At 37.9% G+C, this 26,873-nt stretch overlaps 1 long non-coding RNA gene across 1 annotated transcript; it reads right to left on the bottom strand.

Moving 5' to 3' along the window:
• Positions 1-7,269: 7,269 nt before the first annotated feature.
• On the bottom strand, positions 7,270-25,389 carry LOC310908022. Its single transcript, XR_014589764.1, has 3 exons — positions 25,155-25,389; positions 7,769-7,899; positions 7,270-7,350 (listed from the first exon to the last, which is right to left on the bottom strand). It is a non-coding gene; the product is annotated as an uncharacterized lncRNA (long non-coding RNA).
• Positions 25,390-26,873: the final 1,484 nt, after the last annotated feature.

Here is a 26,873-nt window from a genome sequence, read left to right as displayed (position 1 = left end):
CAAGTATAAGGCCTCAGCTTAGCCAGATTTTCAGTACATTTCATCCTCAGAATGAAGAATTCTTTAGGTAATACATAATATCTGTGCATCCAAAGCAACTTCTAAATTAGCTAATCACTCTCTGGGAAGCTCAGTTCCAATGTAACACTTCTCAAAGAGACAGTACATTCTGACAGAAAAACCACACTCTTCAGGTCACTAAGCTGCTTTTGCCCTCACCCTCAGGAAGGTCAGACTTTGAGAAGAATCCAGGTGGGTGGAAGTCTAATGTATAAATTCATAATATAAGCCTGATTACAGTGATTATACAATGTTGCACCTAGCTGAATTTCTTCTCCTTTAGCTAATTCAAACATCACTTGGGATTTATTGTTGAAGTTTCCTAGAAAAAGAGGTGTTACAAGCCCCTGAAGCTGCAGGCTAGAACAAATGCATCCTAATATCAGGAAAAAAGAGAGTGGAGAAGACGGGTGCCTTAAAGCTTGGCACACATACGTTTATTTCATCATTCTTGTTTGAAATAGGAGACAAAGTTTCTTCCTATAATATGATGATTGCTTTTGTAGAAATGAGGAATAACTGTTCCATTGAGAACAGTTTTACCTATTTTATCAGAAGAGTTTTCTTGTGTAGTGATGATCCCCCAAGCTGTTTCCCAGAGCTCTTCACTCAGAGAATAAAATGAGGCAATCTTTTGCAGGAGTACTAATTTAAGCAGGGTCATGTAGCACTCAAAGCTAAAAGTTAAGGAGTCCTGAGAGTTTTACTGGTTTTCCACCTCTGGTATTAATTTGCTGGGTATCTTTGGGCAGCAGAATTCATCATTGTAAGACCCACTTTTTTAAAAATGGGTCACTCAACATTCATTTAGTGTATGGAAACTGTTGAAATAGGTTGGGTAGAAGCACCTATATTATGAAAGATAAATGCTCCCTCATTAAACAGAGTGCTCAGATCTTGAGAAAGCTAAGGGAAGTCAAGAGAGTCAGCTCACACTACTTCAGACAGAACCCTCTAACCTAGGATGAGGGTGCACATGACAAATACTCACCTACCATCTTTAAATCTCTTGAGAAATTGCAGACTTTAGATCCTTACCTCACTAAAATCTATCCCAAAGTGGCCATTGTGTAGACTGAGGATGAATTAATGCTTAAAAAAAGTAGATATATCAGCTCAGTTCTGTCTCAGCAGCAGGACAAGCATGCTGTATGGTAGCTACAGATCACCTCGGTTGGCAAGGCAGGCTCAGTGAATCACAGCCCCTCCACCCTCTGTGCTGCTGTGTGATGAAGGGCTTGGCCACTCCACAGCAAAGCTTATCCTCGTTAAAGTAGGAGGGTGCCCAGCCTTAGTCAGCAAGGGTCTCCCTGCACAGAATCAAAGGCCAGCCTGTACTTAAGTGCTCCATGCCTTGAGGGCTTAAGCTTTTATCCAGCACAAGTCTAGTACTTCAAGAGTCATATTCTACTTTCATTTAACACTGATGTAAGCATGAATAACTTCACTGAGATTAGTGGCATTACTTTAGCTTATACCGCTGTGCAATAATACCAGAATCTGACTGTATTAACTCTTTCTTACTGTGCTCGGCACTTCTGAGGACACCCTTGGCAGAAATTCTATATTTCTGCTGAACTGTCTATTATTTGGGGCAATTGAGAGATTTCCATCTCTGTAATATTAATTTCTTGGCTTCTTTCAGCATGGCCCGAGGGAACCATCTAACTTCTTTCAACAGAGATATTGATAAATTCCCTAAGACGTATACTGCTTTCCTTTTCAGTGCTTGAACTGAATAGATTTATAAGGCAGATATTACTTTAATCTGGAAAATATTCCCCACCAGTGAACAGGCTATTGTTGTGATGGCTTAGCTGAGATACTGTTCCTTTCTTCATCCTAGTAACAGCTTTGGTTGTTGAGAGAAATGTTGAACCAAAGAGATCTCCGGGCATCTAGTGGCTCACCGGGAAAACTGCATCTGCATGCCAGAGGCTCAGCGATGAAGTAAGAGCAAGGGAGAAGGCGATGAGGAATGCTGCCACCTGTTCGAGCCCTTGGCACTCGGGCACACAAGTTCAGTGTCTCTATATGTGTTGCTGCCCAAACCTCTTTATCACTTTTAGACGACGCTGATAGGAACCAGGCAGGCTGGGGGAATGCAGGAATGGGATCGTTTGCTCTCTGCATCCATTCACAAACTGTGATAAATCATATCTTTCCTAATGGAGCAGTAAAAATGAGGGCTACCCTTGTGATTAATGGAATTCAAAGCCATGAATGGGATACACATATGTGCCTCCATTTTCCTTGTTTTATTAATGGCACATATTAAAAATTGAGTGTTTACAATATGAAAATGCTCCTCACTCCCACAAGAACTGTCCCTCTGAATACAGCAGCACAGAAGATTAAGTGTAGCTGCCACAGTCACACACATATCATTCAAATACTTATTTTTGTCCATATAAGTGCAAATAGCTTGGCTAACCAGGATCATTTTGCAGACTATTATCCACGTTTTTAAGGGTAATGTTTGGCCTAGAGCTAGACTATAAGGAGCCTCTTTCTAAACTCTGCCTCTTGCAGGCAACAGTTAAAATTTTAATTTCCAGAGGGCCTAACTGAGATCAGAGCTTTGTGCCAAACACTGAGTAAAAAGAGAGCCCCTAGTACAAATTAAAATTCTAAAAGAAACTGAAGTGAAAGCAAAGGCAATTCATGTGTAGAAACAGACATTTTAGGGCAAGGAAATAGAACAGAGATGAGGAGGGAGGACAAATAAATGGAAACCAGTTGTGGCTTCTATGTCCATCATCTCCCCTAAGACCTCTCCCTAGCCTTGAAATGCTGCCTTATGTTTTAAAGTAGTACAAAATAAAGCACAGGTTCTCTGATTTAAATGTCATGGCCGAGAAAGCAACAAGAACATTTCTCTCTTGATTGTAAATTAGATCTCCACACTATAAGGAGTGAAAAGCATTTTATTAGAATTGCAAGTTCCCAGTGCAAAATTAGAAAGTGGCAAAATGGTTGAGGTACGCAGAATCTTGGTTCAGTCCTCTTCTGTCTCTATTATGGAACACTTCTGTTTCTTGATTCTATGCTACTTTTCTCAGCAACCCTCTGACATATATTGCAGACCTGGGCTGAACTGATCATCAAAATAATGCATAGCAACTAGCAGGGAAGTTGTCAGCTATTGGAGAGATTTGCAACAAATTCAGTCACACCAGCAAAAATGAGATGCCTGTAGTTCACCAGAACAGGGTTAGAATTCTGATCCATGTATATGCAGAATTTTCCAAAACTGCATTTGTGTATCAGAAGTCCTCTAAAACTAACAAGAAAGACAAGTATATGGTCAATATGCTTATCAGACAGTGAACAGCTTAATATGTAAATATGTTTGGAGCCCTTTAGCAAATGCATCATGCAGTGATAGAACACATTTCTATGTAAAGGAAGTCATGCCTGGCATACTTTGGGTTTCAGCTGCCACATAGAATGCTGCTGGCCATTGCTTTTCCAGCAACATTCAAAAACTCTGCTATTTGATGGATGCCAAAGTCGAAATATCTAAATGGACAAGGTATATCATAGATCAATAGCCTGGAAAAGGTAAGTAGATTAAAGGTGAGTTGTCTAATTCTGCCAGAGCCACTTTGTTAAAAGCAATTAGTACAACTTTTCTTGAGAGTAGTTTGTTCTTGGAGCAGATAAGTCAGTGATGCAATATTTCTGTGAAATAATACACAAAAAGACAAAAAGACAGGTGTCCTTGAATTCCCGAGTGATGGCAGATTTGCATTTTCAGTGGGTAATTTTAACAAATGTTATTCCATTAAAATTACTCTCTCAGTAGATTGATCTTCACCATGTTAAAAAACAGCAGGTGAGAGATGGAACATTTCTATCTCATTCAGGCTACAGAGTCCAGGTCGATGGCAATGATGATACTGATGACTGAAATACCTCAGAGACACAATGCAATGTGAACCAGAGTGCTTGACTTAATTTCAAAGTGAAAAGTATTCTGGGCAGTAGGAATGCTTAAAAGGATGAAGAAAGATAAATTCAGACACTGACCTAAAAGAAAAAAGTTATTCTAGCTGAGTAAGACTTGTATATATCCTTAATATTGACATATTTTAGCGTCCTCTTCTTGTAACTCCAACTTGAATACTCTATTAATCAGTTTCTAATATTTTTAGATAAGAAGCAGCATCCTTTTATCCTTGGATAAAAAAAAGAAAGTTGTTTGCACATGTGCGTATCTACTTTTCCACAAGATTATGGAAACACACTGGAGAAAAAGAACCTTACAATGGTTCTATTAGGAAAGAATAAGCAAGACCCATTCATTAAAACGGTGTTGTTTTCTTTCTTGTAAAAGCATAAACTGCATTATATGTCAGCTTCTGATATTTTTTTTTTTCCTGCTCTGGAGCATATGAAACTCCTGGTAATAAGCCAGGGAAAGTGGAATTGTAGGAAAGTGATCATAAGATTGTTGTACAACTGCACCAAAAAAAGATTGCTTTAGAATGTCCTCGCAGCAGAGGTTAGATGGATGCCACAGTTTCTTGATGGCAGTCTTGTCAGGTGAATGGACTGACTCCAAACATACATGCTTCTTGCTTCAGGTGAAGAATAGAGGCCTAGTCCTACATCATCTATTAGGGAAACCATGTGGATTTTTTTTTTCCTACCCCCACAGCTGGGAGGGTAAAATGACATTCAAGGGTAGCAGTCTGACTCAATCCGTGAGGCAAGACTGCCCAGTTCCTCTGTAACCTCATGCCAAAATCTAACCAGTTCATCCATTTCATCTTTTTAGAGGCAAAAGTCATAGGGGCTGGTGAAAGGGAGAGAGCTTTGCAGCAGACCTGAATGTCAAAACTCTTTTATTCTCTCTCTGATTGTACTCTGATTTGCTGTGCTACTTTACAAATAAGGTGGTTGGATCTCTCCTTGCCTCTCTTGCTTGAGCTCTGTGTAATGGAGGTAATTATCACCTGCCTCAGGGAATGCCTTACATTGATACTTAATGGATTAACATTTGTAAAGCTCTTTGAAAGCTTCAGATGTTGGTCTGTATGGAAATTCAAAGCATTGTTATCTTGTGGGATAAACAGGCCAATTTCTCAAGGCCAATTTCTCTGCTTTATAAGACAACAAACTGTGAGGGTAGATACATCATCATAATTCAGATAAAGCAAAGCCAGCTGGCTTGCCTGTGCATGTAATAATGTCATTCTGTCTTCAATATGATCTGCTTATATATTAGCCTGAAAATCCCTGTGCATGTAAGGGTAACTGGTACCTATGACACAAATCCATGAATTTTTACAATTCCATGATAGGTGTTGGAAAAAGGCATATCCTCGTCAGAATCCGGAACAAATATGTGTTTTCCTTCATGCAGTGAACAAGCTAAGAGGGAAAAATCTTTATCGGATTTTCTCCCCATGGCTGTGGAAGGATGTCAATCCTTCTAACCACAAGTGATGCCCTTTCCTAGTCCTTTGGCACCAAAGTAACTTTTAACTTTGGCTATTAAAGTTATCTTCAGTTCTAGCAGCAAAGGCCTATACACTTTAGAGATAATGGAAAAAAGGTTTAATTTTACTTTTTTGCTTGTATGTACATTTTGTTGCAGGTTTGTCTGTGAAGGAGAGGCCTTCATAAAATCTCTCCAGTGTGTAATGGAGACCACCTAACAGGTCAAATATATAAATAGCATGACTAAGGTCTTCAACACACTTCAGATCACACAGCTGCGAAAAGAGATAGATACTGCATTGTCAGATCATACCAATTTATGCATTCCTCATACTTTGAGGGAAGTGTAAGCCACTGAGATTAAAATCAGGTTATCCTTTACATGTGTCTTGTGACTCTCTAATAGATATTTTTGGAATACAGCCTTTAAGTATAGTAAAGTGTTTTCATCCCTGTTCTAATTCTTCTGTTGCTGTGTTCCTTTCTCACAAAAATTGCACTTTTCTGTTTGTAATCCTGCCAACCACAGGCAAAGGAAGTCAAGCAAGCCCTTTTTCTGTTGTTCATAACAAACATGATATTCATCCAATCCCAAAACCACTGATAATCTTAAATAAGGTAGTTGTGAATAAAAAAAATAAAACTATTTCAGACCAAGAAAATTACTATGAGCAAATCTTTTAAAAAATTGCATTTATTTTCACCCTTTAGAATAATACAAAGAGAAATATTAGCTTTATAATGAATAAAATATTCTCTCTCTATACCACAGGAAAATGAGAAAAGGTTTCTTTAATTTTAGTGGAGATTTAGATTGAATACAAGGAGTTGCATACTATGATACAGACTAATAATGCGCTACATGGTCAGTATAGAAATGTGAAATCTGCTTCATCAGTAGTTTAAAGGAGAAGCCAAACAAGGAGGATTTCCAGCTAGCTGGACTTGTATGAGAGATGGTGGTTGGAATGTTTTTGGTTTGTTACGCACAGACCCACACACTCATGCGATAGATTATGAAGGGTCCTATGAGTTCTTTTCAACATCCATAGCATTACAACCTGATGTAGAATGTGTATTAGTCAGCAAATCTGCATTCCTATCATTGCAACTTGTGTGAAATCCTACTGACACCCCTCAACTTGCCCTGCAGTGGAACCTGACCCAAGAGGTCACCAAATAGCAGTGCAGTGTACTCTGGAACTTTGGCCTGATGAGGAAATAATCAGTTTTTGCTCAGAGGTCCTGTCCCAGCTGAATGCTGGTTTTGCACAGGAGTCATTCCTTGGCTTCCTTATATTTGCATCAGAATCAAGCTTGTCCTCTCTCTTATTGCATATTTGGATACATTAGTAAATGTTTATTTTACAGGGAGAATATTGCTGGATTTCAGTCACTTCCACTCTCTGGGATTCCATGACTAACACAAGCGAGATCCTGGCCACATACAGCAGGAAGCAGCATGACTATAACAGCACAGTGTTAAAAATGAATCACTTAACAAAGGCAGGGAGTGATTTGTATAGAACAGAATAAATGGTACTCAGATAAAAATATTTTTGCCTACTCCATTCTTTCAATTTATTTTTTATTTAAATTACATGGATTAGGGACACCAGACTGAAATATTTAATCATACATTTCCAGCCTGAATATTGTGGTAACAGATAATGGTGTAAGTTAAATATGCAACAAGTGATTCTACAGACATTCATTTGAAGTTGTGTTGGATGAGGATCTGCTTTGACAGGAGAATTTTAAGTCAGCTAATGGCGACTCCTAGAATACTCAACAGTGAAATACATTCTCTTTTGTATGTCTTTGCAATTGTCAGCCATTTATCTAGAGGCAAACAATAAGGAAAAGATCAGGCATATTAACATAGAAATACTATGAATTTACAAATTGTATGTATGTATTAGGCTATCACATATCCCATTTCTAACCATAAAAGATGAGTACTTTCTCTTCCTTCTGATTATTGACTTACAAACTGCTTTTTTATATTTAAATTATTGTACACTGTTTTGCACTTCTTCTTTTCTGTCTGAATCTGGAATACTCTCATCCTTTTCTGTCACATCAGCTAGTCATTTCTTGTGCCATTCTTCTATTAAACTAAAATAAGCACGGCTATTAGCAGACTTTCCCTTTCCCTTACTTGCAGTTCTCATTTCTGCTGCCTCTTTTGTTGATAATTTCATTATTGACAGCAGCTCACTGAAAATCTTTTCTTAAAAAGTCAGAAAATTCTATGTACTGTCTTCTTGATGGTCCATGTTTCCATTATGAAGAAAACAGGATGATGATCAATGCATTTGGTCACATGAGCCTCCTCCCAAGGGTTTATAGAGACAATCCTCTGTTCTCCACTCAGCTGATATTGTCCACCTGTAAAATGGAGATGAAAATTGTAGGCTACATGAGAGGAAGGTTAAAATAATTTATGGATTGTTTCAGTCAGATGACAGGAGTTATAAAAGTACTGCATAAATAACAGAAAAATGCAAATCACAACCGAGGCAGAGAAAAATCCCTGGACTTGAATAACAAAGTATTGCAAGACAAGGGTGGAAGATGCACTATAAAGTAACTTAAAAACTTCCTTGCAGTACAAAGTTGAAGCCACACTGACCAGTCCTCTTTTTTAAAAGTAAAATTCTGTCAAAAAACGAATGTTAACAGGAATACAAACAACTGCTTCTGATAAGCTTCTTATGGACTCCTATGTATCCACAGGAAATTTAAAGCAAAAGAGAATGTGATTAGAGGCAGCTGCTAAAATTGGAGGGTAGATGGAAACAAAACTTCAGAGTTACATACAAAATGAGGTAAAATGAAATGAACTAGTCCAGCTGAGATAATAGAATGGTATATGTGTTTGCCACACTTATAAATAAAACATTGACTTATTATTGCACTTCTAGGGTGTACAGATCCCAGGGAATTTAACATAGCGTGATGTAAGTGTGTGGGCAGAAGAGAAGGCTATATACAAATATGTGATGCTGAAAATTACTTTCATAGAGTTTGTAGGGGGAGAAAAGGAAAAAAAAAGTGCAAGGACCATTTAAACCTGATTATTGTTTTTGCCTTTAAAACAAAATTCTAATCAGGGCTTAGGCACAGAAAATACGTTAACCTTCTAACAGAGTCATTCAAATTATAGAGGTAGAAGGGTCCATTTATTACTGTCCTTGAAAAGCTTCTATATCTCTTTCAATTTTTGTCACCATCTCAATCCATTGGAGCATGATGTTCTTTTCATTTCCAGTTGATGCAAACCTTCCTGGTAAACCACCCAAGTAATGTGAAGTGTCTTGTTGAAAACACAAAAACATTTGGATTTTAAAAAGCAGGTTCTCTTTCTTTGACTCCTAATATTTTGAAAGGAAGGAGAAACTCAATAGTGTATGTTCCAAATGGAGTGGGCGAGTATTTGATGAATGAACAGAACACGAACACAATACAGAGGTATCCTGTGGAGTATCTTTGATGTAAATGTGATTTCAAGTGATTTATGGAATTTAAACTGGGTAGAATGATGCAGAAATTAAAAGCCAGGAAGGCAAGGAGATTAGGAGAATTTTTTTTTCACCTGATGAAATGGAAAGATAAAAACAATTTTCAGCTCTCACATGATTGTAGAGAAAATTCTTGCACTGGGTAGCAGAGATAAAGTCAAAATTAATAAAATATATATGAAGGGAATTTCCAAATGTGTTTATAAAATGTGTGTTTAAAATTCCCTGATGTTTTTGCACAGTCCATTGGAAACCCCGAGCTTTAGAAGGAGGAAAAATACAAAAGATTTTTTAAGAGAAATAACTTCATAGCCTCTCAATAGGTGTGCCAGAGACACAAAAGAACATTTGCTGCTGCTCCAGAAATATTTTAGAGGAGGCAGAAAAACTGGCTCTCTGTACAAATTAAATGGTTGTCACTTTTTCTATGAATCCTATAATGTAAGCAACTGTTAGTTTTTCCATACCCTTTTTCTTGGGGTCGTTTTTCTGGTTTGTTTTTATGATTTTGTATACTCTCCTTCAAGCAAGAATTGCCTTTGGCAGGGTATTGTTGGTCTTCTGAAGCACTATAGATGTGAAATTGATTCTACTTTCTTAGTAGTCATTCTCTGGAAGTCTTTCAATGACTCCATTGAAACCTCATCGACCTCAAATATTTGTCCTTGTGGGCCAAGGAGGATAGAACAGGTATGACATATGCAACACCTTGTTGCTTCCTATTACTGTATTCCTGCAGCCTAAAAATATAGGCTGAAGAGTTCTGCCTTCAGTTAATTTACTTTTTCATAAAAGTGCCTTGGTCATCTTGACAGACACTTCTGTGTTGTGGGCAAGATATGATACAAAGGAACTCTTGACTCTCAATTATTCTTATGCAGTACAGAGTGTGATAATCCCAAATGCTGGATAGAGTGAGGCAAGTTATGTTTGTCGTGCCTTGAAATTTTAGTGCTGGAAAAAAACAATACCTGGCATTCAGATATATAGACTGCTTTTGATTATTTAAGGGATGTACTTTCCAACCAGTCTTTGTATCATTACTTCTAGCAACAGTGTATGTACTATTGAGTATCTGCAAGTTGGCTCTGAAGGCTAATATTTACAGATATCCCAGACATTTGCACTACGGCAGGGAAATTGACTACTTTTATGCTGAAATAGTTCAATGCACTTGGCCAGATCTACTAAAATGAGTTAAAATTAGCCTAATATCATACTCAGAGAAGCAAGAAAGGTCATTTACAGGGCACATTGCCAACAGACTTCCCCAATTTTTTTTCTTCTTTTTAGTTTCTTTCCTTTGCACGAAAAAACAAAAGAGCATAGCCCTTGTTGAGCACCTTGACTTATTCTGTACCAACAGCCTTACAGTACAATTAAGTCCTTCAATTCAGCTGGCAAAAGCTCATGGAAAGTACTGATGAAAGACCTGGCATAAGCAATGACCCACCCTGGCCCTGTGATGGCAATGAAAAATAGTCCTGCTGAGAAAGAGAGCATCATCCTCTGATCGCTACATGGTGACAAAGAGACTCCAAGAAGGGCTCAATACATGCTCTGCTTGATGCTTCATCAGCCTGCCACCTCAGAGATGGATGTTTGTATATGAGTGCCCAGCAGGACGCCAGCACAGCACTGAACTGTGTGTTCTGGCTGTGCCTGAGATCATTCCTGCAGAGCTGCTACAGAAAAGAGGGCAGGGCAGCCTGCCACAGCCCACAGATGCATATCCCAACCTACTGAAGGGCTGCATTCCCAGGTTTGTATGCACCACATCTCCAGAGGTAAAAAGCCACTGGACTGAGCCTTCTCAGAGTAAGGCATCAGGGTACCTGACTGTCACACATTAGCTTGTAAGTGCGATTAGGAGAAGTATTAATAGAAACCTTCCTCACTCCTACTGCCAACCTGTCTGGCTAAGGTCCCCTGTGATGACAATAATAATGGAGTTTCTCATGGCAATAGTCATTTCTCTATGTTTGGTGAGTTTTGACGGGTAAAGGCATAAAAATAAACAAGACATAATATAGATAAGCAGTAGGTTACAATTTTCTATACAATTGCTCTGTACATATTTTCACTGAAAATGTCACTGTAAGAACCGTATAATCAAGACACAAATAAGCAAAGAGCACAGAATAAATAGAACAGCCCTCTTACTGTAACTTATACGACTTGTACTTATTGAACTGTAAAGAGTGTACTGAACACTAAAGAATGGATCACCTGCAGTAAGCTAAATTGTTTTTCTGCTGATGAGACAGTTCCACATGGTGTGGTGATTCAAAGGGAAGAGAGTGGTAAAAGAGGTAGAAAGAAGAAGAAAGAACACAGCTCTCCAGCATAAGAAGAGAATGACATGCATACACTTGAGGAAAGGCAACTCAGCTAAGAAATTCAGTTGTGAGTGATGGTTCCTCTCTTCAAGTGCAGGGGGACCTCAAAGATTTTAATCCATTCAGTGATTTCAAAGGTAGACACTATAAAGGTCCTTCTTGTGGCACAATTTTGGGGCATAATTTTCAGGTAGCACTTGAAGTCAAATGGTCTCAATAGCTCACTGAATCTTCTGGCACCCAAATTGCAGACAAGTCTCAGTTCAGATGGAGTCCCCTTCCCCAGTCTCTTAATGTACAACTTCCAAAGGCACTGTGACCATGTGAACTGCAGCAAGCACTGGAACAACAGGCAAAATAAACCAGACCTAGACAGATGCATGTGTTATGGAAAGAGATTCAAGAAAATCACATCTCCTACTTCAGCCGAGTGCTGCATTGCAGTAATTGTGTGCTATTGGGTTCAAGCACACAGTTCTGATGCTCTGTCAAATGCACTCATGTAGTGATAATGCATTTGTAATCTGTATCATTTATACTGTGCCACATAGTAATGTAAAAATTAGAGGTTGACCTCAAAATCTACATTGTTAGGAAGCACAGGAAAGATTCATCTAAACTAGTTCTGTGAAGCTCAAGAGTGGTCTGAAAGTATGCCATCTGGAAAATAAGTCTTATAAATGTGCTCAGTTTGCCATTTCCCTCAGCTATGTAAGATTTCTGTGGGAGTTTCATAACAAAATACTTGCTATTTTTGAGGTGTTTAGGAGAGTCAAGGAAAAGTAAAGGAAACAAGTGGATTACTATTTAAGGGTAAATAATAAAATTTGAATATAAGTATTCAGGAGGGTACCTCTAGAGGACGTATTTCCATGTGCACTACTAGCTGAAGACATCAAGTGTTAAACTGATTATCAGTGTCTGTAATTTCTCCTAGAATTTTGTATTGTTCAACTCCAGTCTAAGTGCCATGTGGTTTTGGTAGATCTTATTTCATATTTTGCACCTGTATGCACGAGTTTGATGAAAAGCTCATACAGAATTTCAATATATGTCAGGAACACATTACAACCTAAATTCTGGTGCCCCAAAAAAGAGTCCTGTAATTTCCATTTGACTTAAGAGTATCCGGAGACAGAAAACAATTCTAAAGACACTACTTTTCCTGCAGTGCTAGACAGCAAAACCCATCCTTGGAAGCAGTTTCTGGCTCCTAGATCACAGCCTGCTTTCATACATCATCATGTGTAGAACGGATGTCCCCTTATAAAGCATCCCTAATTTGATTGGGATTGCATAAGCCTATGGCACCACCTAGCTGCAAACAATTAGGGTTTATTATTTTTTCATTCCAAACCCACCATTTTAATTTCACTAGCACTTAATTAAGAAGGAAGATATGTATTTACTACAGATGTACTAGTCATCTGACCTGTGGTTCTCCAGACCTCAGACCAAGTCTTCTGCATGTTCTGGATTATCTGCCTGGTTTGTTATAGGACGGTGCCTTGGTGCTGATATACAGGCACTGACTTGGTGGAAAGAACTCAGCTGTTTCTGGCTCATGTCTAAGTGCAAGTCTGAGCCAAGATCCTAACTGTATTTCCTCCTTCTGACTAGAACACTTCCTGAAGTTATCTGTCTGTTAAATTGTAAAATGGTGTTATCAAAAAAAAAAAAAAAAAAAAAAAAAAAAAAAAAAAAAAAAATAAACACCACGAATTTCCCAAAAATAATATACTTATTTTACAGGAATTACAATCTACTGGAATTACAGTAGGAATTACAGATGCACTTTGGGAAAAAAAAAAAAGGTGACAAATTAATGTACCAAACAGTCTCTTCTTTTCTGCAGTTTTTCAAAACCATTAAAAATATTTTCTCTATAAAAACAAACACACTTTTTTCAAGTTTATATGAAAAATTAAACAAGAAATTACACAATATTATCAATATAGGTGTTAAAAAGGAACATTCTTACTCTGTACAGAGGGTATTTTGTCTATTTTCTTAAAAAATATAGTCGTTTCTATGTTAGTCTAAGCCAATGTGTCTTCATTCTGTTTCCTAGGATGTTTTGTACAGCCATTGAATAAAATCAAATACCTTGCAATTTGGTCAGCTCCACAGAGCAGTCTGGAGACACATTAAATGTATTAATATCTTCATTTCTTTATATGTTTCCCAGAAACTTTGGCATAAAAGAAGTAGAATCTGACATTTATAAAATGGGTCTTTTATGAACTTGGTGGCCTTTGATACACTTACATTCAGAAAAGATGCTTGAGTTGTAATGGAAAAATCTTCATGACTGAATGATCATTATACCGTTAATAGTTATATTTTGTGAAAGAACAAAAGGCTGATTTTTTTGTTGTTGCTGTTCATCTCAGGCAGAGTTTAGAAAAATGTCCTTGAGGAAAATGCTCTAGAGAACAGAGAATAGCTTGGGTGTGTTTTTTTCCTTAGAGATGGCATTTTAGACTTGTCAGCTTCCTTGTCTCTTTGTAATATGCACAGAAGATTCGCTTATGCCATTGCCCAGAATTACTTAGCCTTATAAACTGTACAGATGCTTCTTTCTGTACTATTATCAAAAGGCTTGTAGAAAAGTCAAAACGACAGATATAGCACAGTCAGCCATGCTTTCTCAGCATGCCCCTATCTCCTTCACTTGTCCTCTGGTTGGTACTTCAGAATATTTATTTTAGAAGCTGAAGGAAGGAAAAGCAGGTGAAAATGATATCATAGTACCAGCACCTTCAGTCTCATTCTCCAGGCCTCAAAGAATGCTACCACAGAAATGAACAAGATGCAAACTTTCTCCCCCCAAAAGTTTTATATTAGCAATTAACCAGAGTGCTATAAAAATGTTATTAAGCACACTGATGTTTTTACAGTACAGCAAGGTGAGGTAACACTACTCTGCATTGGAAACTTAGGTGCTGATTTCCCTTAACTGCACTGAATACAAAAGCTTTCCAAGGCTTAGGGAATTTACTGCATCCTTCTTAATGCAAGATTGCATCCTGACAGCTCTGGGCAGCATGGCCAGAGAGTTGGACTCCTGCCTCCTCAGGTTGGAGAAGCAATGTGCCAGAGCACCCTAAAAACCAGTATAATTGATGAAAAGAGTATGGGGAAGCACATCACGCCCCTTTCTTCTTTTCCTTGCACTCTGTGCTGTCAGAAAGTACTTTGATATTAAATTTCTTCCACACTGCTTTACCAGAATCTCCTTTAATTAAAAAAAAAAAAAAAAAAAAAAAAAAAAAGTCCAAAGAAACAAAGGAGAAAAAAAATAACCCCAAAGGAAAAACTTACAAAATAAATAGATACTTGGCCATGAGAGATGAGAGTTGGGAAGAGATTCTGTAATTTTGCATCTTGGTTCACTGTCCAAAATGTCAGAGTACACTCCCCATTGAAAAAGGCAAAAGGACCTAAATACTAGTTTGTTCTAGAATTCTTAATCTGATGATCAAGAGATTTTTTTTTCTTTACCACAAGTCCCTAAAAAAATAACAATTGCTTCTGGTTAGAGTTTGGTTTTGTATGGATATTATAAAAGAATCAAATAATTACATACACTGATCATAAGTGAAATTATTTAAAGTCCTTAATTATTTAGTTTAATAGGACAAATTTTGAGAAATAAATTTTCTGAAGGATAGGTATATAAAATACTGAATAGAAAGGATTTTTTCTTATTTAAAAATGAAAAGTGATTTAGTCATGGAAGTAAGACAACTGTTATTTCCCTTCTGTACCAACTCCTGCACTACTCCTGTACTACCTTACATGACACAATTGCTTCTGATGAGTTTGGATAGCCCTTAACCAAAATGGGTCATTTCCATCCCAATCAAGGGGAAAAATCCATAAGGATGACCTATAAAGATAAGAATCACAAGAATATTGGGAATAAGAATTTTGTGAGAAGGAAAGCTTTGGCCAGAAAAGAAAGTTATGCTTTGGAAATCCAAAAAATGAAAGTAGAAAATTAGTAGGAAAACATTAATGTGCAGCGTTTACAAAAATAAATGGGAAAATGTATAAATTGTTTAAAATTATACTTATAAATATAAGTAAGTATAATAAGTATAATATTAATATACTTAATAAATAAGTGTACTTATATTTATACACTTAAGTATATATATAAGTATACTTATATATTAAGTATATTAAGCATATTAAGTATATTAAGTATAAGTATAATATTTAAGTATATTAAGTATAATAATTATACTTATTTGTATAAATAAAAACCTAATACATGATACAAGTGGTGCTGCTATGTAAAAGGATAGTATGGACTAAAGATAACTGATATATGAGCAAACAGTCAGTAATATGTTGCTCTCTGTTCTACATACACATTCTTATGGATAGTGCAATAAGGGCAAGATTATTAATATGAAAGAATAGATATAGAAACTGCATATTTAGCAGGGAAATAGTTGATCCCAGGCTGCTGGTAAAGTTATTTAAAAAGCTATCCATTCTAGTCTTAAATAGTTCCATGAGATTTGAGAATAGGTTATTATATTTTCTATATAAAAAGGGAGTAGTGGTGTGATTCAGACAACTGATCTGTTAGTTTGATCTCAGCTCATTAAACACTATGTAAAAACAACAAAGAACATTTTGATGAAAGAAAAGGTATAGAAAGAGATGGCTAGTGGAGTTTTCCTTGATCTGTCTTCTGACTTCTCTGGTTAAATATTTTCACCAATAATATTGGCTCTGTAATCTGGTGCTCCAATGAAATTTGTTGCATACACTTTGCAGTGATTAACAAACCATAGGAGATATTGAATAATAGATAAGGAAAAGGAAACACTGGATTAGCATGGGGCCCTAAGTACTAGAAAGGAGATTAATTAAACCACAGAAAACAGCAGATCGTACTTTTATATCATACATCATCACACGTTCTTTAGTGATAAAATGACAGAAGATCCTGTGTTAACTAGTTAAGTCATAGCTGGTCTAATGCTACCAACATGATATGGTATTCAAAAGGAAAAAATACTTTTTGAGGTCATATCAGAAAAGATATTTCCAGGAGTCAATGTATTGAGAAAGAATGTTTTTTAATATATTAGGCAAAGTTTGGACTTTAATTCTAAGACACCTCCTTCCAAAAACTTATCTCTAACCAGTTACCGAAGTGAAGAAGAGGATTTTTTTCTTTCTTAATACTGGAAAATGTGCAAGGAAATTACTGGGTAATGTAGAAAGCTGACCAAGACATGTGCCATGTCTAATGGCATTGAGAGTTTATTGCCTTGTTCTGCAGCTGAACCTCCAGGGCTCACTGTCAACAGCATGAGGAAAAAAAAAAAAAAATTATGTGGCAGGAAAAAAGGAAAAACATCAAACACTCACAATATTTAAAGAACAGCCCAAACACTCTCTCAAAAATACTCTCTCAAGGCATCCAGGTTTACAAACCAAAGATAACATATTCGAATGAGACAAAGGTGAGAATGTTCCATTCAATCATAGAGCTCTGTTTTATCCTGTTAAAGTAAAAGAGGTGTCATTCGGTTTTGATTTTGCTTGCCTGTTAATTACCTTAAAGGGAGAGGTCCATTAAGGATATGTTCTAGATTAGAATTTTCTGTGCCAGTCAAGAATTTTGATAGCACGAGCACACTACATGGAAGTAACAGTCATGACTCACTATTAGTTAGTGATTACAGAAGGTGGTGCCACTCTAGTTGGGTGGAAATACAGGGATTATGATCAGATCCTGCAGCTTTGGAGGTCACTCTTTTTTTCTTCTTTCTTTCTTTCGATTTATGTCTCCCTCCCACTTCCCTTGACCTTCTCTCATCATGCATCTTGCTAAATCACAACTACATTCTTCAGGATACATACTGAGTCCTCTGATATGGGCATAGAGTGCTATAGCACAAAGACTTCAGTATGTCTTTCCCTCTAATAGGATTTTAGCAGGACTTGTTCCGCTCTTGCTTGGATCTTTCTTCTCTGTGGGAGTTCTGTGCGCTGCTAACACCAACCAAGGAGGTCAGTCTCTTTCTGCTTCCTCAGAATATGTCCAGATAGCTACTCAAAGTACAAACCCACAGGTTAAGGTCCTGCAGGCTGAGGTGCTATAGTAGATCTAGACTGCAAGGTCATTAGACCACATTCCTAATGCAGGAAGTGAAGGATGCAGACACTGACATGCTGTTCCCTGCCCTAGACTCTCACATATCTAGCTCTTGGAGCAGTGAAGCATTAGGATACACTTTGGCTCTGCGACAGTGCTTTGGCAGTTTCTCTTCAATATTACTTATTCATCACCTCTAGGAGCTAAATAAATGAATGGCACACATAACAAGTGGGCTGGGGACTGGGGGATCCCACATGCCAGGTCAAAAAGATGAGAGCAGACAGCAGCAAGCACTGCAGTGAAATTAAGCAAGTATTCCTAGTTCACATCCTTAATGGGGACTGTTTGGTCTATGTTACAGCTATCTTGTCACTCCTTCCAAAACTATGCTAGCAGCACATAAGCACAATCCAACAATTCCTGGTCTAGCAGTCAAGTGGTAGCTCCAGAAGCTGAACAATTTGATCAGTGTATTGCTGCAAGCACACAAATTATTTTTGTTAGGATGCAGGTGCTGTGGCATTATGTCTGAGCTTCTCTTGATCTGATTTGATCTGGTAGCTCTGCAGATCCAGGCAGTGTATCCTGTGATTGTATCTGCTCCATTACTGCAGCTTAGCAGAGTCTTAGCCCTGCTGTGTTGTGCAGTAGAGATAGTTCTCTAGCTTGTAAAGAGTAGAGTTACTCCTTGGAAACCCTGCTGACACCACAAGCTGCTTTTCAAGCCAGTTATCTATCTAAAGATGTGTAAACTGAAAAAGGAGTTCACCTGGACTGCTGAGAAATGATACATAGAGTTACTTTTTTATTTGTCTCAAAGACACATTGTTGAAAATTCAGTACTGAAGGAGTAATCTAACAAAGTAGGTTTCATATTCTTCATTATTTTGTCAAATTTAAAAAAAAAAAAAGTATAATGAATGAAACTTATACAAGTGAGTGAATATAAAATAAATTAGGTTACTATAATGAAATGTGAGAATTTGATCAGACTGTTTAAATCATGACACCTTAGTAAACTTAGGGTAAAGAAGGGAACCAGCAAGGAAGATATTTTGTTCAGTAACAGTCCTTGTTGCCGTTATTAACTGTCATTGAGACTGGTGTACACATTCTAACAAAAGATATGACAGGGAAAGTCAAATTTCCAGACTGGAATTAATGTTCCAAGTGTGGTCTTCTGAAATTACAGGTAATGAGGTTATAAACAATCCCTTTTACCAGAGACAGGGTTGCACACAAGTGAAAAATACAGTTAGAAGAGATATCTCTTTTTCAGGTGACTATAGTGGGACATCACAGGATTGCAATTAGAGTTCCTAACCAGTCAAACACATTAAACTTTCATACAGCAAGGCTGTCCTGCAGATATTTGCAGTGGGTTTTAATTTTTTTTCTGTGACTACAACTATCTGTTTCTGCTCACTAATAGATCCTCACATGATAACGCATTTCTCTCATTCCCCCCATTTCAGATGCAAAGCAAGTAGATGTGAGGGAAGGAATTTAAAGAAGGGAATTAGAAAATTAGAAAAAGAAGGCTAGAAAAGGAGATGGACAGCAGGACAAGTGGGCAAGAAGTCCTAAGGAATTTAAGAGAATGGAAAAGATTAGAAGACACATACACATTGAGAAAGACACGTATGTAAGGGAATGATTTAAGAGAGTGCAGAGATGGATGCCAAAACCAGTGTTATTTGTTCTATCTCTAAGTACTTGGTTTTGCAACTTTAACATAGGGATTGGTTGTTGAGGAGAATACCCTATAAGCCTGTTATTAAAAATAAAATAAAGGGGAATATTATTATCCAAGCACATAGATTTGGATGTCCAAAAGTGTTGGGAATTTCAGCTAATTTCCTCTGTACCTTGGGACTGATGGTCTTTCTTGTACCTGTCACATTTCCTCTGTGTTTTAAGTACTCTCACTGTTTTTCAGAAGGTACTGTGTTGCACTGCAGAAACAGCTCAAGTTATATGGAGAAATCAATCCATATGAAGTTATATGGAGAAATCAATCTCTTGTTAAAACACACTGAAAGTTTAACAGAAAAATTACAATTATTGAAAATGTGCAAAATCATTTTAGAAACTTCAAGGTCAGGTTTAGGAGTATTTGGCTCCAAGTTTCTTGACTTCAGTTGTCCTTTTCAGCTATATCTAAAATTTAGAGTAAATATGAAAATTAGATATCTCAGTCCCATTTCTCTGCCTTGGCCTTTTTTTCTCCTTTTCCTCTTCATTTTCTGCCATTCTGTGTTCAATCAGAGTGCTCAGCTTTCCTTATGGGTATCTCATGAGTGCTGCATGTGGAGATGAAGGACTTGCACAACAGCAAAATGCATGCTGTCAGGCCACTACTGCCAAATTTTGTTGGATGCTTTTTGGAACAGGAAGACTTCATCAAAATAAAGCTATTTTCTTCTTTTAGAGGAAAAAATAAACTTGCAAAGAACAGCAGCATAAAACCCCTTGACTCAAAGTGTCAAGCTTTAAAAAAAAAGGTGAAGATGTTCCACTGGCTAAGACAGAAAGACTTCTCAACAAAAAAGAGCTCATTCAGGTCAGCATCAAATCAGCCTGTTCCACTTTTGTGCTCAGTTTTATAATTAATTTTCTTTACATGCACAGCATTTGAAGTTGAAATAACTGGGTCAAGAGACCAGATTTCTAAGGCTGGGATTGCAATGAAAACTTCATTATCCATGAGGAAATACAGGGCCAGTAGAGTGTCCTGCGTGCCTTTTTCCCATGGTATAAATAACCCATTCTCATTTCCCAAAGAGTATTTCAGAGGCCCAGTGGTCAGCCAGCCACAAGGGCTGAGCAGTGACCACTGTAGTGAAAGGCTTTAGAAGAACAACTATGACAGAAAATAAAGCCCACCCCTCTCCAATGCAGTGGGGCATAGCTGTCATAACCTTTGAAACCTCCTGAATGGTGGCTTCTCTGAGGTTAGTTTGAGTGCCATTATTCAGACAGCTACAGCTACCTCTCCAGGGCTTGATTTTCTGTTATCTTAGAGGTTATTTGTAATCACTGATGTGGAAGTGAGTGGCAGGAAATCAGGAGCGCAGAATTCTCTTCTTCTCACTTAACTTTTCCGCCACCTAAGTAACTAAACACTGCATAACAAAGTAACAATCCTCTCTCCAAAAACTCAAATTAAATTATTCCAAGGCATTGTCACATTTTCACCTTTTTTTTTTTTTTTTGGAAACAGCTTAGAATCTGGCAATACTGAAAACACTAGGAAGAGGAGATGAGAGAACAGAGTGAATACACAAACAGCTCCTTTCTATTTTCTTTTACAATATCATAGCCAAAGATGTAAAAGAGGGAAATAGTGAGATTTGGTCTATAGAATTGTAATTCTTTATTGTGATTTGCAAGAACTCAAAAGAACCGAAGTGCTTAAGGAATCTGAAATGACAACAGCATGATCCTAAGTCTGGAAGCGACTTAACAGTATCTGGAAAAGTAGTCTTTAATATAAACATTTAGAAAAAAAGAATGCCAACAGCCCAAAAGGATGCCCTGATGTTTTTTGTTTTGTTGGCTTGGGTTTTTTTCTGGTTGGTTGTGGGGCTTTTGTTGTTGTTGTTGGTTGTTTGTTTGTTTGTTTGTTTGTTTTGTTGTTGTTGTTGTATTTTTGCTGAGGGTTTTTTTGGTTTTGTTATTTTGTTCTGTTGTTGTATTCTGTTGTTGTTGTTGCTTTAATTTTGTTTTGTTCGTTTTCTGCCTCTTGATTTTTTAACATGGTAAATCTCTTTAGATAAGAAATTAACTTTCTCAGAGCAATTTTTGTTACAGATTCACTTACCTTGATTAGATGATTAGCAGACCAGAAATTGGCGCTTTTTTACAGCAATATAAGCCAAGAAATAAGCAGAAAATAAGTCCTCTCCTAGGTAAACTAAAAGCCTGGCTATAAACACTACCACCTAGTTTTGAAAGGCACAATGTAAGGCAGGTATACTTCAGAGCCTTAATGGAACTTAATTGATTTCCAAGGCACGTAAAACTCTTCTAGCACAAAAAAGTCATGAATGTCTGTGATTTTGCTTATTGTTTTGCCAGGATTTGGAGAAGGTTTCTTGTTGTTATTGATAAAACTTCTTGCTTTGATGCAAATTAAATGAGAAATGTTGATCCCATTTTATCAGATCATATGTCCAGCTGTTTAACTAAATTAATTGCTCTTCCAAATACAGGGACTAGCTTTAAGAGAGCAAGACAGTACCAGCATTGAAAAATATTTTTTTCCCATAATGCTTAAGGACCAGTATGTTTCTCTTGGAGCAGTGAAGGCATAATTCCTAGTCTTAAGAGTAGATGATGACCAAAAGCTGGATCCGCACTTCAAGGAAAATGGAGGATCATTATTTTTTTTATCCAAAATACTGCAGAATTCTCAGTATTGTGAATCATTTTTCTAACCCTGTGCCTGACTACTGGAGTGTCAGTTGAGCTGCTACATGGGGGACCATCACATACAACAAGTAGAGTTAGCTTCAGTCCATAAAGTTAAGCAGGATTTCTTTAACATGGAAGAGAGCAATGGGAGTTACTCATGTGATGAGAAGTAGAGATCATCTGTAGGAAAGGAAAAAGTTTCTCCTGGTGTTTTGTAACTCAGGTACCTCCTTTTGCTATGCCCTTAAATTCAGTCAAATACAAAAAAAACCATAGGCATGCTAACAGATTAAACACCTGGAGCTTCCTGGGGCAGAAGAAGCCCACCCAGAGTAAGGCTAAAGCAATATATGACTTTGTCTAAACTTTCCTTTGGTTATGTCTATGTCAATCTGATCAGATGAGTGTCTGTCAATCTGATCAGCTGGCCTGTGTCCCCACATTCATTCTTCTCACAGTTCTCAGGCATTAAACACAGTAAGCACACAGTTAGACCAGCAAAAGTGTTATCAGCCCATGAACAGCCTGTTTACAAAGAATGTTGTGTAAGGGTGGAACTGTGTAATCCTGCTCCAGATAAATGGAAGTTTTGCAGTTGTCCTGCACAGAACTCACAGATTAAAAAAAAAAAAAAAAAAAAAAAAAAAAAAAAAAAAAAAAAAAAAGTGCTAAATTATGTAATACTGAAGGTGGGATGACATTTCATGTAAAGGAAGGAAGCCAAGAGAAAAGCAAGAGAGAAGGGTATGGTCATGCACAAATGATAAGGTCAAATTCACATCAAAAATCCTTTCCTTCCTCTTTCTCTCTCCCTCTCTCTCTCTCCCCCTCCTTCCTTCCCTCTTTCTCTCTCAAAAATCTTTCCTTCCCTCCCTCTCTCCTCCTCTCAAAAATCTTTGCCTTCCTCTCTTGTCTCTGTCTTTTCCGCTTTCCTCTTCTCCCTTTCTGCCCTTCTTTTCTTTTCTTTCCTTTTCTCCCCTTTTCTAATTATATCAACCTCTGCTTTTTATTCATTTCTTAATTCCCTTAATCCCCTTATTGTGTGGCTTTGCAAAAGCAAGGAAGAGTAAACATATTCTTTGCTTTTATGTGTAGGATCAGTTGGATTTCTCAGTATTATACAGCTGTTTACTCTGGATACCACTAGATACTGCTCAAACAGAGAATGCAAACAATTTCAACACTGGTTTAGTAATATTAAATTTCTTTTGCTTTTCTCATGGTTGTGAGCAGAAAAGATGAATGATATCAAAGGAAATGCAGCAAAGGAGGAAGATAATAAGATGAGGGAAGAAAGGGTTTCTCCAGCGCTTGGAAGGTAAGGACAGAAAGGAGAAGACAGCATTGACACGTATTTTCTAACCAGCATGGCTGGTTCCATAGCAATTATTTTCAATTTGTTCTGATTTCTTCTTCATCTGTGATAGTGCATCTGTTTTCGTGGCCGCCTTGGCAGTGATATTTACCAAATCCCTGTTTGTAAGTCTGTGTGGTTTGCAACACATGCTTTTTAATTCCATGGAAGCAGCATGTTCTAGAGAACTGCAGATGTTATTTTGTGTCAGCTACCAGGAGGAAGCACTAGGAAGGCTCTCAAGCCTCTTTGTAATGAGGAAAGCAAACTATAATGAAAGCCTCTGCTGTATCAGTTCCCTAGGATTTCTCAAGTGTATATGCCATGGTGTTCTTTGAACTGAAAAATGCCATGATGATCCTGAGCAACTCTGAGACATTCTAAGGTAGTCATTCATACCTCACATGTGCCCTGAAATTTGACAGTGAATCTCTTTGTAGTAGTTTCTTTTACGAAGGGCCTATGCTGTTCACAGGCAACAAATGTGGGATATGTTCTGCTCTTCTGCTCTTGCAAGAGATAGTCAAAACAGTGAGTGTGTCTTGGAAGCTTTGTTATTTCAGGCTCAGTTTGCAGGAAGCTGGACATGGAGGCTTTCCCATGGCTTACACTCATGCAGTCTTTCCTAACAGCGGTCCCAGCATGAGTCCTGAATGTGTTCCAGCTCCTCATGAGGACAGAATCAGGTCTTCCACTTTTCCCTGGTTTCTGTTCAGGCATGTAGCCCAAAGTTTCAGAAAGGTGTTGAGTAACTCTTGATGGATGCCTTGTTTCGACAATGAGGCAATCGTGATTCAATGTGGCAGACGCATCCAGCTCACAGCCTGAACTCTCTCTTGAGACTTTTAAGTCATTATTATTTTATTAGTAACATATCTCTAAAACTTGTTCAGAGCTTATTTGAAGCATGAATAACACTGGAAGCAGTCCAATACTTTGCATTTTTATATTGTTTTGGCATATGCTCCCAGAGGATATGGACAGGACTCTGCCCTTCAATTGCCCATGTGAGTTTAACACCCCTTGGCAGGCATACAGACCTTTACAGATGGCACAGTGCAGAGTCTTTTGGGGAAAGTTAGCTAAACCCTGGATGTGCTGAGAGACCCACTCCTTAGTTATTAAGTGTGAATTCAGCAAAATCTTGAAATTAATAAGCAGGTAAATAAGATAAGGCTAATCTAGGGTCCCTGGAGGTCAGAAAAAAAGGCAGCAGCAGGAAGGGCAGGAAACGTATTCCTTTGGAATTTGGACTAAATAATTACCCTGTGCCAAAGACAAATGAATGTCTTCATGATGTCTAGAAGACACCTGAAACACCAGAGGCAAAAGTTTGCTTTGACTAAATGTTTCAACTCACTAGAGTGAAGTGGTCTCTGCAGTTAGAAGCAGATAGGCATTTCTCTGCCAGGAGAGAATGTCACATCCAACTTTGGTTACAACGCAAGGGTGTGACACCACACACCATCTTGGAGCAGATACACAAACCTCAAAGCCTTAATCATTTTCTGACTACTAGTCCTTTGGATTGCTGCTGAAAAAAACCAAAGAAATCAAACCTTCAGCTGCTGTCTCAGGTACTCACTTTTCATGACCGGTGACATGTCATGACAAAACATGACATGACATGACAGTACCCCAGTGAAGTTAAATGAAATCATCTCTTATGGAGATCTCTTATTTCATTACACTTATTTCATGGCTTCATTTAATGCTGGGTAAGTGTTTCTGAAAACCAACAGTAGATATTTCTGACAGTAAAAGTTTGCCTTTGGAGGTATAAAAGCTAATTTTATGCTGGTTTAATGAAACATGCCTATATTTGTACAATCTGAAAGCTAAAAAAATATAAGGCTTCAAGTATGCAAAGACAATTAATTTCTTACCTTTCCAGATACGCTGAGCACTACCATATTCAACTAGACTGCAGATGCTGATGAAGCAAGCAATAGGGGTTTTTTTCTCTTGATGAGTTTATAACAAATTTTCCTCTTTATTCATTGCACATCTAATTAAACCTCTTTTGCAACTGAGAAGTTCACTGAATTGAACAATTATTACATTTAATATGAAGCTTAAACGCCTCCTGTATTTCAACTGTTGATATCACTTGCTCTTCAAATAAATCCAGAAAATCCTTTAATTACAGTTATTCTAGTTCTACAGGGAGAAGTGATGCTTGATAAAGCTACTGTAAATGTCAACAGCAAACTTGTTTCTGCACCTTTTGAAAATTGTAATTTGAACCAATATTTTGTCAACTGTTTTGGTCTGTGTGCATGTTACCTTGACATTGCACTGGTGGACATGGCCTCAGACTGGATATTTAGCCACACTGTAGATCAGTCAAGTTGGTATTTCTTTTCAAATGGCTTAAGCTTTGGGGGAAAAAATAGCAATATGGCATTAAGTTTTCTTGTTAGTCTGTAACCAGTCTAAAGACTGAATAAAGTCTAGAGTCTAGAAGAAGGTGTTTTGATACAGAGCAAAGATTTAAATAAAACCTGACTAAACAATTGAATCTGTACCAGCACACATAACTTTGTCTGGAAATAATGTCTGACACAAGCAACAGCAAGGCCCAGTTACTCAAACATTAACAAGTAATGCACAGGTCAAACACTAAAGGATTAAGACTGTGCAGAGAATTGCTAATGTGTTTTCAATCGGTAGTTGCAAATGAAATACCCCTGACACAGCAATTTTGTAATGGAAAACAAAATTCTTTTAGAATGGAAGTGTGATCATAGAGTAGCATGGTATATAAAATTGTGAGTTTTACTCTTAACAGCTGCACAGTTCTCAGTCTAAGAGCAATCAGAGTCATTAAGGAAATCACGTTTTTTCAAAGAATAGCTGATATGATTCAAGGAAGGAAATCCAGGGAAAACTTGGGCACCCAGCCAAGCACTCATCTCATGTGTGGAGTATGTTTGGAACAAATGCCTCCAGCTCAGCTCGGCAATGGGCAACCATGCTCTGCAGATCCTCATCCAGAGGTGGACAGCAGGGGACTGGACTTTTCACCATGAGCCCCTTGCCTGTGAAACACTGAGAGCGTGGGAAAAACTATATAAGGCAGGAAAACTGAAATACTGCTTTCTTATGACCCGTCAAATCTTTTATGCCTCATTTAGTCCCTGTCCCTATCTTCTGACAAGGTTGTACGGATTTTACTTGAGACTGGTGCTGAACTAGAGTTGCTGTTTCCGCCAGAAATGTTTCCCAACTAATGATATTCATGATTTCCAATCATCTGGCAGCCTTGCTGGGATATGTCCCTTGTGTGCAAGTGCTTCAATGCCCACGTTTCCCTTGAAGGCATCCAGCAGTCAGAGCTCAGGCTCTACACCTGCCTTTCGGAGGGCTGAGGTGAGGGTGGGGAAAGGCAGAGAGCAAAAGCTGTCGGTGCAGGTTTTGCCCTCGCTGCTGAGGGTCATGGGGCTTGTGTCACCAACAAAGATGGTGAAGGGCCTTTGAGGGGAAGCTGAATGAGGAGACTGAGGGGAGACCTCATCACCTTCCTCGTGAGGGGAGGCAGGGAAGCAGGGCAGACACCGATCTCTTCTCTGGTGACCAGTGACAGACTTGAGGGAATGGCATTG

The sequence above is a fragment of the Zosterops lateralis genome (assembly GCF_965231275.1).
Source record: "Zosterops lateralis genome assembly, chromosome: 3".
Classification (NCBI taxonomy): domain Eukaryota; kingdom Metazoa; phylum Chordata; class Aves; order Passeriformes; family Zosteropidae; genus Zosterops; species Zosterops lateralis.
This window is presented reverse-complemented; position numbering and strand designations above follow the sequence as displayed.